Consider the following 12,465-nt stretch of genomic DNA (forward strand, 5'->3'; position numbering starts at 1 on the left):
CTTTATGCTATAGGGAAGAGTTACAGTTTTATTTACTGCCAGTTTTAATTTCATCTCATTGTCTTACCTTGTCTCACCTTTTCTCTTCTCAAGTGCATGCCGGAGCAGGGAGTTACAGTGGATAGTGTGCTGTTGGTGATGGGAGAACAAATTGGTTGTGGAAATATAGCCTCGGCATTGAGGATGAACAAAGCGGTAGTGGTCTTTCTCAAAGAGAATAACATTGTTGCGCAACTTATTGAGAGTGGAGTGGTAATTAAAGTTTTTGTCTTATCTTTCCAATAGCTACATTAACATCCAAGGAATTTTCTCAATTTATCCCCAATAAATTTAGCGAGAAAGATCTCATTAGGTTTGGAAGAAACGCTTGCCAAATAAAATCCATATCACTGGGTTGTAGAAGTTCGGAACTAAAACATGTCATGTGGTTTCGAAGACAAGTTTTTATGTTTTTAAGAGAGCCAACGCTAGATATATAATTTTGGGTCATAAATGAAGGTAAGCCATCTACGTAGGTTTTATGCTTCTACACTGTAAAACCCAACAAGTTACGGTAACTCAAACCATTTGAGGAAACCGATTGCTTCAAACCAATTAAGTTTTAAAACCATTAAGTATGAGTACTGAAAACTCATATACATTGAGTTAAATTAACTCATATTTTAGTGTTGTTTAAGTGTTAAAACTTATATTTTAGTGTTGTGTTGATCAATTATTAAGAGTAAACTGAACTTAAAGATTTTAAGTTAATTTTATTAATTCAGTTTGAATTCAGGTAACAAATCTAACTAAGTCTTAACAACTACATGGTTACTTAAATGGTTTTAGGAAACAGATTGCGGCAAATGGTTTAAGTTCATCAAACTCAAAGTGATTAAGTTACATAAGACTAAGCACAACCTAACATTGGTACAAAATGAAGACAGAACAGGAGGGTATTTTTAAGTAATTTATTGAAATATAACATTTACATCATAAATACAGTATGCCATATGTTCACAAATATAACTAGACAAAAAATATTAGACTTTTTCACCAAATAAAACAGCACAAACATGTTTAAAAAAGTCATAACATTTAAATAACAAAACATATAAAATAAAAAAAATTATGTAAAAAGGTACGTTTCCTCAAAAAGCAAAAGCACTATATGATCTTTAATGTACTCTAAGTGTATTGCACTGACCGAAGACTTGGCAGACATCACCACCTCATCTTTAAAGACAATCAAAGCATCCAGTGGGTTTAAAGGTAACGTTCCCTCTTCCTCCTCGACAGTAAGGATGGTGACTGTTGGCTTCTGCACCTGGTCAAGCTCCTTTTTCTATATGCATTGGAAAAAAAGTTTGTATGTCACCACATATAAGAAAATAACCCTTGTCAGGGCAGACACCATATTTCAATTTTCATAAATAAAAAAAACGTTGTTATAAGGAACGGATTATTGTTGATTTAATTGGGCGTGTGCTTATTTAAAACCCTGTAGTTCAATTTTGTAAAGATGTTAAGTTGTTTGTCAGCAAGGTTTAATTGGGGGAAAAACATTTTCAGGGGTGTATCAGCCGAATGTTCTAGACCTTGAATTGAATGACGAATTGAATTGAATTGAATTCAAGCGATAATGCACACATTGCAAAACATTTGTTTTTCATGTCAGTATGTCATAAATAGAAAGAGGCAACAGTTTACTGTCAAAGATTTGTCGCTCACATCACGCCGCATCCAGTGTAGACAACATAACGGACTATAAGGGGCTCTTTTGTCCTGTCGCGCTGCTCACATCCGGTGTAGACAAGGTGAAACAAGACAGATTTGATTAACAAATTTTAAATGGATAATGGCAAGACATCCTTGGTGTAAATTACGTTCTTCTTTCAGATTAATATAATCAGAGCGGTATTAATAAATGTCCTGGTTAATCCAAGCATTATAATGGCAGTAAATGGCTGTCCAAAATTTGAAGCCAAAAAAGTGCATCTATTCATTATAAAAGTAATCCACATGACTCTGGAGGGTTAATAAAGTACTTCCGAAGTGAATCGATGGGATTATATAAGAAAAATATCCATATTTAACTCGTTATAAAATAAGAAAATAACTAGTTTCCGGCGCAACGATGAGGTCGGATATAGCGTAAAAAAGCATAACAGCCACGGCGTTGACGGCGGACGCAGCGTAAAAAACATAAATGATGTGACGATGATGTCGGGCGTTGCACAAGCGTTTTGAATCACGAGAGGATATTTTTCTTACACAAACCCATCGATTTAATTCAGAAGGCCTTTATTATTCCCCCGGAGCCGTGTGGAGCACTTTTAAAATGGATGGATGCACTTTTTTGGGCTACAAATTTTGGGCTGCCATTCACTGCCATTATAAAGCTTGGACGAGCCAGGACACGTATTAATATAACTCTGATTGTATTCGTCTGAAAGAAGAATGTCATTTACACCAAGGAGGACTTGAGGGGGGGAGTAAATCAGGGTGAACGATTCCTTTAAGCTTGAGCTGAGATTGGTTTATTATGTGTCAAATAAGCTTTTGCTGTGCTCAATGTATATGCTAATGAAAGCCTAAATTAAACGTTTTGAAGACTAGATTTTCAATGGACAGATTAATAAAATTCTTATGTGTTTGGAACAATATGAGGGTTGGTAATTTATGAATCATGACTGAATTTGTATTGGCAAGTGGACTATACATTTAAGACAACTTGAATGATCAACTATCAGTCACTGTAACCACACCATGCATTTATGCTGGTGGCAGCTGAAAGGTTAACATGTTGCTAAATAAATGTAATGTAGTTTTGACATGTGTCCTACCTTGTGTCTTGAAAACATCTCCTGACTCTTCCTTTTAAATAGTAACAGACCTGCCAGGATCGTAGTTTTTTTTATGATTCATGACAAGACTTCTTTCAACCACTGCAAATCTAGCATTGCCAATTACCTTACACCTTTACAAACCCAAGGCAACTTGGGATAACTGCCAGTGAAAATATAACACACGAAATGTTTCTGTTTATATTAGGAAAGCCGACTATAACAACAACTTTCAAGACTTGACCAGTACTCTCCTGAAGCAATACAACATGACTTTGAATGATAGACAGACTGGACTTTGGACTTTAAGCCTTTTAAAAAAATCATATTGCTTCAGAAGACTTACAAGTTGTGCTAAAAGACATTTATGGTCATAATTACGTTTGCAAAAATAGCAATTCATTCAAAAATTAAAATTGAAGAACAAACTTATATTTGTATGAACATTATGTAACTGTTCATAACGTTATCATTTGCATTTTGCACAGTAACGTTACAAAATTCCATTGATTTGTTCAATGTTAATTCTAACTTACTTACTCATAGAATTGTAGCCACGTTGCTGCCATTGCACCTTCGTCTTTGCTCTGAAAAGATTTAAAAGCATGGCAACAATGTGTTAGTGTGAGTTTCAAATGAGAAAACGTCATGAGAAACAAATAACAGTTTAAAATTTTATCTAACGTTAGCAAAACAGGATCTAAAATGCTCCTCAAGTCATTCACCCCGGAGCTTCAGCTGCTTTAGTCAAATTAACTAGCATCACATATGATAGAGGAAACTCGAATTCGATTAACAATACATTTAAAACGGTTGTAATATAAGGAATGCGGGAGTTTGCATTAACGTTACCTTTTGCTTTAACGTAAGTTAGTTAACGTCACTGTGGCACGAGACGAGACACATGGAAAGATGGCCAACTGTCTCAAAAGCCAGCGTTTATCTGTCCGACTGTGAGAAAGCACAAACATATATTTTTTAATTCCCCGCTGACAAACTGCAGTGTAAAACAGCATAATTAACTCCAAACGTGTACATTACCGTTGATAACACTGGTGCAATAGCGCATTTGCTCCTAATGTTAGATTGTTTGCTGGCTAACTTTACACACAACATTACTGTGCTGGTTAATCTTCGGATAAACATAAAAGAGGTACGAAAATAACACTGAAAACGTTCAAACATGAGCGAAATATGAATAAATAAGTTTGAAACGCTTACCTTTTGTTTTTCTTGACTGTAGCGCGAGCCGTCCTGCTGTGACTGGACTGAAGGAGGGAAAATGGTGCGGTTTTTGTTACCTCGGAAACTCACTGGGATGATACTTTGACATGACTAAATGTAATGACTTTAAAAGAGCTTAATGTAAGACTGTAGGCTTAATATGAGGTAGATTAATGTATATACTATTGTTTATTTATTTATTTTATCAGCTTTTAGTTATTTAATTGGCCATAGATGTAAAATACTAGATTAAATAAATATCTGTAACTTAAACCATTAGAGTTAAAAAGTTTTAGTAACTTATTTAGATTGAGGTTTGCTTACAATAATACATTTTTGAGTTAACATCACACATATTTGTTAAGTTGAATTAACTTTTTTGGTAACATTAAGTAAAATGAACTTATTTCATTTAGTGAATTTCACTGTTAGGTTTTACAGTGTACAGCTGTTGAAATGTTTTGAATGTGGTGACATTGGTTGCAAGCATTTTGCCCTCATAAAGCTTAAGTGAACACTATGAGGTGGTCAATGTTGATACATGATGCGAACGAGCAGGTTGGAGAGAAAACCCAATTTGAATGAACTGAAACAGAAAATGTGGTGCAAAATGAAAGTCTGTCTGTAGAAATACAAGATATTATGGATAATAATGTGAGTATGAGTGGAGCTGGGATGCTGAATTATGATAAAATGCAAATTATGGTGGTAGGCCTACTAGAGGATGATAATAACTTAAAAATGAGGGATGGAGATACATTCTCTCAATTGTCTGGCTGTTTAAAATGATTTGATCAATAAGTTAAGACAACATATGATTTTAAGTCAATTTAACTAATCAAAATAAGTTAATCAATTTCAAGTTACAAATTTATATAAAATGCAACTCAAAATTGTAAGTCAGTTTAATCGAAATTGTAATATAGTTTATTGAAGGCAGCACCTGAAATTTTTTACAGTGTGTAGGGTTGCAAAGGGGCTGAACATTTCCAGTATAAACAATTCCGAATGTTCTGAAAATGTCCCCCCAAAAATTCTGGAAAGTTCATGGAAACTTTCTGAAATGATGGAAGATAGCCATCAGTATTCTCTTCTGGAGATAAATGATATTTAGGATAAAACACAAGGTTTGTCTTCAAACAAATAGGAAAATGAGTCATACACACTAGGTATTTTTTCTCTCCTATATATCTTTTTCTGCTCTTCGCTGTTTTTCCCCTTTTATTAATATTGGGCTTATGGGAATGGGCTCTTTTAATATACATGTGTAAGAATGATAGCTCCGTACTGTGCCCTGGCCCTTGAAGAGGTATACATGTAGTGTGATCACAAACCGTGCCGGAGCACTGAACAGCTAACAAACATCTTCTATTGCTATTTTGATGGTACACTTTTAATTTAGTTTGAGTGTATTTAGGTTTATAACGGGTCTGGTTCTCACATTATTGATTTGAGTAGTTTCCTCCATCAGCGTCATCAGCCTCGGTAATATTGTTCTGATATGCAGCACAATTAAATGTAAATCGCAGCGCTGTGTAAGTGATAAATCTATTAGGCAGTCTATTAGCGAAAGCAATTTGCTTCCTGTTTTCTTCAAAATAAAAGCATCGTAATTTCATAAGCAAGCTCCGTCCTGCAACGTTAAGTGCAATGAGAGTGCAGGCCAGCGGGAAAGTGGGGAGATGGGACCATTGCGATTGGGGACATGCCTGATGTGAGTACACCTTTAATTCTACCCCACCTTGGAATAACATTAAAACCGACAAGCATGTATTTCTAACAGGCAAAATGCCACAAAAGAGTGGGTCAAATCTATGACATCCAATCAAATTACATCCACACATGCACAGTGTGGATATGATGTTGCGTGCAGAGTATGGTGCCTTAGCAAATCGTGCTACATTACTGCCATTCTTGGGAATGTGAAATGTTGGGATTTTGCACTTATTAGCATGAAGAACAAATATTTTTTATTTTTTATTTTATTTGTTTATTTAACAGGGACAGTGTACATTAATCGACATTACTGTAAATGCACCAGAATTAGCCAAAAGGCTATTTTTCATCCGTTGTCCCTGGACAGATCTTAAAATTGTCTACCTAAAACACAATAAAAAGATTACAGAAAACAATACAAATATAAACAGCAGTAAAACAGATTTAACTCTTTAAAACCTGTTGTTAAATACAATAAACAAATTTACTATAAACAAAAATCATGTTAAAAAAAAAGAAAATAATTAATATTATACAAATTTACACAGCAGAGACACAAATATAGACAAAGACTGTGCATAAAGATCAATTTACGACTCAAACTCTCATCGATACAAAAACATGCCCATACCATAAGTTTGTTTTTTAAGTTAATGTTATTTAATGATATAATATTATACGAGCAAGAATGCAATTTATCCAGTTCAACAAACAAAAGTAATATTAAGCGATGTACATTTTAAACAGTATTGTCTGCTCCATTTTGCAACAAAATAATAGTTCCAACGAAAGCAGAACTGCAACACAGGGGTGTTTCGTGAACAAATCTTCGGCTGTGAGCTAGTTGTGAGAGTCCAAGATTAAATTACCCTTTTATAAAGGTATTTATAAAGGTAAAAGGGCACTGGAAAATCGAATTAAAAATCCTGATCTATTGAATGGGTACAGCAAAAATAGCAATCTTGAAAACCAGGAGAAAAACATTTCTGGGTCTAACTGGAGTGGTTGTTGAAGGGGTTAATTGTAAATAGATTAAAAATTGAAATTGAGTTATTTGAGTGATTGTGATTTTGTTGGAGAAGTTTTATGTTGTATTTATAAGGAACTCTTCTCTGACTATTTTAGTGTTTGACAGGACCATGAGTTATCGCTCAATGTAGTCATTGAGGCAGTCAATTTAGAGTCCAGTTACAGTAATATCATCAGCCCTCACACCCGCCCCCACAGCTAAGCCAAACATGGATGTGATAGCCTCATTTCATAGAGGAGCCAATGAAAGAAATTCCCATTTTTCATTGGACTGAGAGAAGGTGACAAGGAAGATTTCATGCACAAGATGGACCATTTGAAGTCGCTTAAGATCCTTTAGGGGGTCGAACGTGACTCATAGTGGTGTCTATTTTAAAACTGGACAAGTGGAGAATGGGTCAAGGACAGTAGGGGATAGTGGGGAAAGATGTAAGTGGGTAAGCGCCCCTAATTTTAGAAAACTGTGCGCATACATGACCTTATGTTTGGAAAAGGCCTATCATATACAGCTGAACGAGAGAAACACTTTCTTCAACTAATTTCTTACATGAAAGGTTAGATCAGTTTTAAAATCAAAGCAAGTCTGTATAGATTTTTTACAAAGTCATTGACAAGGATTTTTCCCCCAAAATGCTAGCTAGTGTGTTAGTTGTTTTGAGATAAACTATTTTCCATGTAGAAAATAGTATTCAAAACAGTCTTAGAATTATTTTTAATTAAAAAATAATAATAATAATATTATTTTTCTGTCTAATGGAGCAAAATCCATCTTGCTTATCCATCCAGAAATATAGCTGTATATCTTAAAACTCTTTCTCATTTCTCCTTGCTTAGAATACAACTTGATTGGCACAGTTTATAATGTAACAGTAATACTTAAGGCAGACACATCACTTGTTAAGTTTCCTCTCCAGATACCATCTGTGTTATTTTCTTACACGTTAACAATCCCTCTCTAGGACAGGCTTGTGTTTGTGTGTGCTTGTGAGCTGGTATTATCTTCCACCAGCCTGTCCATTTACAGAGCTGGTTTAGTGTGGCATGTCGTGGAAGACACAACAATTGGCAGCCACAGCTGAATATTCAATTAGACACTGTCTTGTTTCCTTCATGACTTTCACGGGGAAAATAATCCAATTTAATTACGTTTAAGATGAGCTCTTTTTTTCGGGTGTCATGGACATTGTTTTGCTTATGCATGCAATAGTAAACACATTCACTTAATGATATTCTAGTGGTTTAAAGCATTTCCAAATCCTTGACTAATACGTGTAGCTCTGGCATATCCTTGAGAACAGCCCCCGAGACGTCAAGACATGCACGTTGCCAAGAAGGTGCCATCCTGGACCCAAAAATCAATGGAGGGGAAAATATCTCAAGGAGATTCAAGTAAATTCGCTTCTGTCATGCTAAATAGGTCATCCACTGAGCCAGACAGCTCAATTTTAGCATGCCCAAAAGGTACAGAATGAAATGAAGAGAATATGAGCAGTCTGTTAGAGGAACTGGTCTGTTTATGTAGCGTAGCACTCGTGTGGACCATTACATGGTAACATGGAAAGCTTGTGCGGCCTTAGGAACGCAATGATAATTGTTAAATAATTGAATTCTGTAAAGTCAGGCTTCAAGAAATCAACTTAGGCAGGCGAGACTTTTAATGAAGTCCTAACTAGGTTAATGATTCCCACTGGGAGAGAAGATGTAGGGGAGATGTTACCACTTCTGAGAAACTTCGAAAGCAGTTTTACATAACTTTGTTTCTTGTTGTATCGTAATCAAAGGAACTTTGTTAAATCTCAAAATAAGTTAATACTACCGCATCACGGAGCGTTTTCCTGGAGCACCCAGTGCTGCTTTTGCACTTACTGGCAGGAAAGTGCTTCACTTGCAGCCAGAGCCAGTAACACGCTGCTGACCCACCATAGCTTCAACCTCCAACTGTCCTCGGGAAAGAAAAAAAAACACTTGGCAAAATGTTATACTTTTTTCCACAGTTACTTTCTCTGTTTCACATTTGCAATGATGGATGCTTCTGTTCATGCCAAAGCAGTTCACTGCCAAAGTCCAACTCAGACAAGTAAGACAAGTCAACCCCCTCTGGCAACTATTTTTTTTTATGTTGGCGATAAACATACAAGTTTGTCCAGATTGCATTTCTATAGCATGTCAAATCAGCAATAAACAGTTATACATTAGTTTCTTGTGTTAAATGATCCATTTTCCAGATTGGTCCAGCTAATGTGTAGAGTCTAGTGTTATTTGGAAAAAAGAAAAGAAAAAAAGGAAACAAATCACAGGGGATCCAGGTTCAAATGTGTCCCGCAGTAATTTCCCGTTCCCACCCTATCTCTCTCTTCAGTCATTCTTCATTGTCCTTTCGGAATAAAAGTAAAACGCTTAAAAATATACTCAAAAACATTATTCACACAGTATAACCATAATGACACAAAATGACATTACACTTTATTGGATAACAATAAAGAAGACAGAAGACAGAAGACAAATAGAAGACATCCTATAACTAAACCACTATGCTCAAAATAAATAAAATATATAATATATATTTAAAATACCCTATAAACAATATTAAAATTATAATAATATAATAATACTAAATAAATAATGAATGAACAAATAAATAAAAACTATAAAAGGTTTGAAACGATCCATTGTAACATGTGGCATTTAGCGGCTTTAGTCTTTATTTGGCTCCATTTCTACATCCATATTGAGCATTGTGATTTTTTTTCTATTCACTTTTCTTTGAATGCTCTGCCATTTCTTCCTCCCTCTGGTATCAGTCATCAAGTGGTTAAAGACAAAGTCCTTTTTAAAGCAAGTCAGTCCACCCAATGGCCTTGGTAACACTCAGGGGCAGCTATTTCCATTCATAGAAACAGTACAGCTCCTGCACAGCCAACTTGAATAGGTTGAAATTTCTTCTGATCTTGAGTTTTAACAATATAATTTGTCACATGACAAATCACCAATATAATGTACACATTTTCTCCAAAATAGGTGTGCCAAAAATATTGCCACCCTACATTCAAATAAGTAAAAATCTAACTGAAGTATATTCCCATATAGTATATTAAGTTTACCTTAGTGATCAAGAACACTTAAAGGTGCATTATGCAACTTTTCCGTCCACTAGGGCACCTATTCAAAACAATGGTGTAGTTTGATGATGCCAAGTTTGAGCTCAGAATCTTGGGACATGTGGTTCTGACCTCAGAGCCAGTGGAAAATAGGACTCGGGCAGAAATCATGTTCATGGATGCGGTTATTAACGTTACTGTAGTATGAAGCAGAGAAGGACAGAGTGTTGTGGAGCTGAGCACGGCCGCTTGAGCGATTGTTACACAAACAGACGCCTCGTGAGCAGCGGGACTTTTATTATGACGAGATGGGACGGGACACCTCCACTATTGGGATATTGTAAGTACTCAACTGAACAAAATATATAACACTGGCCTAGTGTTTCTTGGATATTTTACTGCAACAATACTACATAGTGCACCTTTAAGTGACAAGTCATGACTTCCACTAAAGGCTCTAAATATGAAGTGACACACAGGCCAAATTCCTATAGTCATATATCACCATTGGAAAGACCTGAGAATACATTAATGATGTGTGACAAAAGGTTGTTGAGCTGCACAAATCTTGAAATCTTGAAGAAGATAGTTTAATTGTTGAAAAACTCGTTTAAACCAACTGGAGATGGTAACATTTTACCTTTTTCCATTGACATATCAGGCATGTCCTCTGATTCTGAAGGATCTGGAGAGATTCTGTATGGTGGAATGGTCTATAATCTCTTGCCATATGTGCATCAACCTTATTATGTATTGTAGGAGAAGATACAGAGCTGTTACTTGGCAAAGAAAGCTGCACAAAGTATTAAATGAAGGGGAGCCAATAATTGTGGAATACATACACCGATCATAACATTATGACCACCTTCCTAATATTTTACTGCCAAAACAGTCCTTCTTGCCTTCTTCCCATAGTGCATCCTGGTGTCATGTGTTCTCCAGATAAGCGACACACCCAAACCCGGCCCTCCACGTGATGTAAAAGAAAACAGGAATAATCAGACCAGGGCACCTTCTTCCATTGCTCCATGGTCCAGTTCTGATGCTCATGTGCCCACTGTTGCCACTTTCTGTGGTAGACAGGGGTCAGCATGGGCACCCTGACGTATGCGGAAATGCAGCCCCATACTCGAACAAACTGAGATGCACTGTGTATTCTGACACCTTCATCACAATTTCTTGATTGTTTTCCCAATTTTGATTTTAATCACGGCTTTGTGAGTGTACACAAATAAAAGTAGACACTTTATGGTTTATAATTATGTCTTGCACATATCTGTATGGCTAAAAATGTCTATTGAATTATGGGTTAGGCCTATATCCGCTGCCATAAAGGACAATGTCCATCCGAATGCGCCAACTTCGTCGGCCATGGGTTAAAGAAAACGTAGCCTATTTAATTAGGCTTTGTTTAAATATTAGCCTTTAATATTAATTTTTATTTATTTATTATTTCATATGTTGATATGTTTCATATGTTGCATTCTGATTGGTTCGGATAGAATACTGGGAGGTTGGGGCCAGGAGCGCGGAAAAATCGTGCTATGAAACGATTTAGAAATCGCGCATGCTCAAATCGAGATTTTGTTATGATTTCGATTAATCGCACAGCCCTAATCAGAACCAGCATTAACTTCTTGCTGGTTCACCACTGTTCCCTCCATGGACCACTTTTGATAGATACTGACCACTGCAGAACGTGAACACCACACAAGAGCTGCAATTTTGGAGATGCTCTGACCCAGCCATCACAATTTGGCCCTTGTCAGACTCACTCAAATCCTTAGGCTTGCCCATTTTTTCTGCTTCTAACACATCAGCTTTGAGGTCAAAATGTTCACTTACTGCCTAATATTTCCCACCCACTAACAGATGCCGTGATGAAGAGATAAAAGGTGTTATTTACTTCACCTGTCATAATGTTATGCCTAATTGGTGTTTCAGGAGGAAATTATAATTTTTTTAGTCACTAAGGTAGTTGTTAAATTTATGTATTGGGTAGGATTAAGGGATGTAGAATATATGGTAATGCAGAATAAGAAATTAATTTTCAGTTTTTACATTTTTTTCTTCTGTTTACATGCAAATTAACACAATATAATCAATTAATAAATGAATCAATTCCAATTTGTTATACTTGTATATAAAATGCACCACTGTTCAAAAGTCTGTGGTCAGTAAGATTTGTTATATATTATATTATATTATATTATATTATATTATATTATATTATATTATATTATATTATATTATATTATATTATATTATATTATATTATATTCATTATATAAAAAAGTCATATTGGTGTGTATGACTGGTGTTTTTATAACGGGACTAAAAACATACCTGTTTAGAAAGTTTTTTAATGTTTAAATAGTTTTATTATTATTATTATTATTATTATTATTATTATTATTATTATTATTATTATTATTATTATTATTATATTAAATTGTACAAATATTTTACTATATTATTGGTTTCACTGTATTTTGGATCATTTACATGCAGTCTAGGTGAGCATAAGAGACATCTTACTAAAACGTAAAAAACAAAATCTTATTGATCCCAAA

At 35.3% G+C, this 12,465-nt stretch overlaps 1 protein-coding gene and 1 long non-coding RNA gene across 16 annotated transcripts in view; one reads left to right on the top strand and one right to left on the bottom strand.

Moving 5' to 3' along the window:
- The window catches only part of ppfia4 (PTPRF interacting protein alpha 4), a 142,152-nt gene that overhangs the window by 19,611 nt on the left and 110,076 nt on the right, over window positions 1-12,465 (top strand). The window lies entirely within an intron of this gene.
- On the bottom strand, window positions 994-3,915 carry LOC137058795 (uncharacterized). The gene is made up of 3 exons (XR_010900850.1): window positions 3,678-3,915; window positions 3,366-3,412; window positions 994-1,324 (listed from the first exon to the last, which is right to left on the bottom strand). It is a non-coding gene; the product is annotated as an uncharacterized lncRNA (long non-coding RNA).

Source organism: Pseudorasbora parva, chromosome 22 (genome assembly GCF_024679245.1).
Source record: "Pseudorasbora parva isolate DD20220531a chromosome 22, ASM2467924v1, whole genome shotgun sequence".
NCBI classification, from domain to species: domain Eukaryota; kingdom Metazoa; phylum Chordata; class Actinopteri; order Cypriniformes; family Gobionidae; genus Pseudorasbora; species Pseudorasbora parva.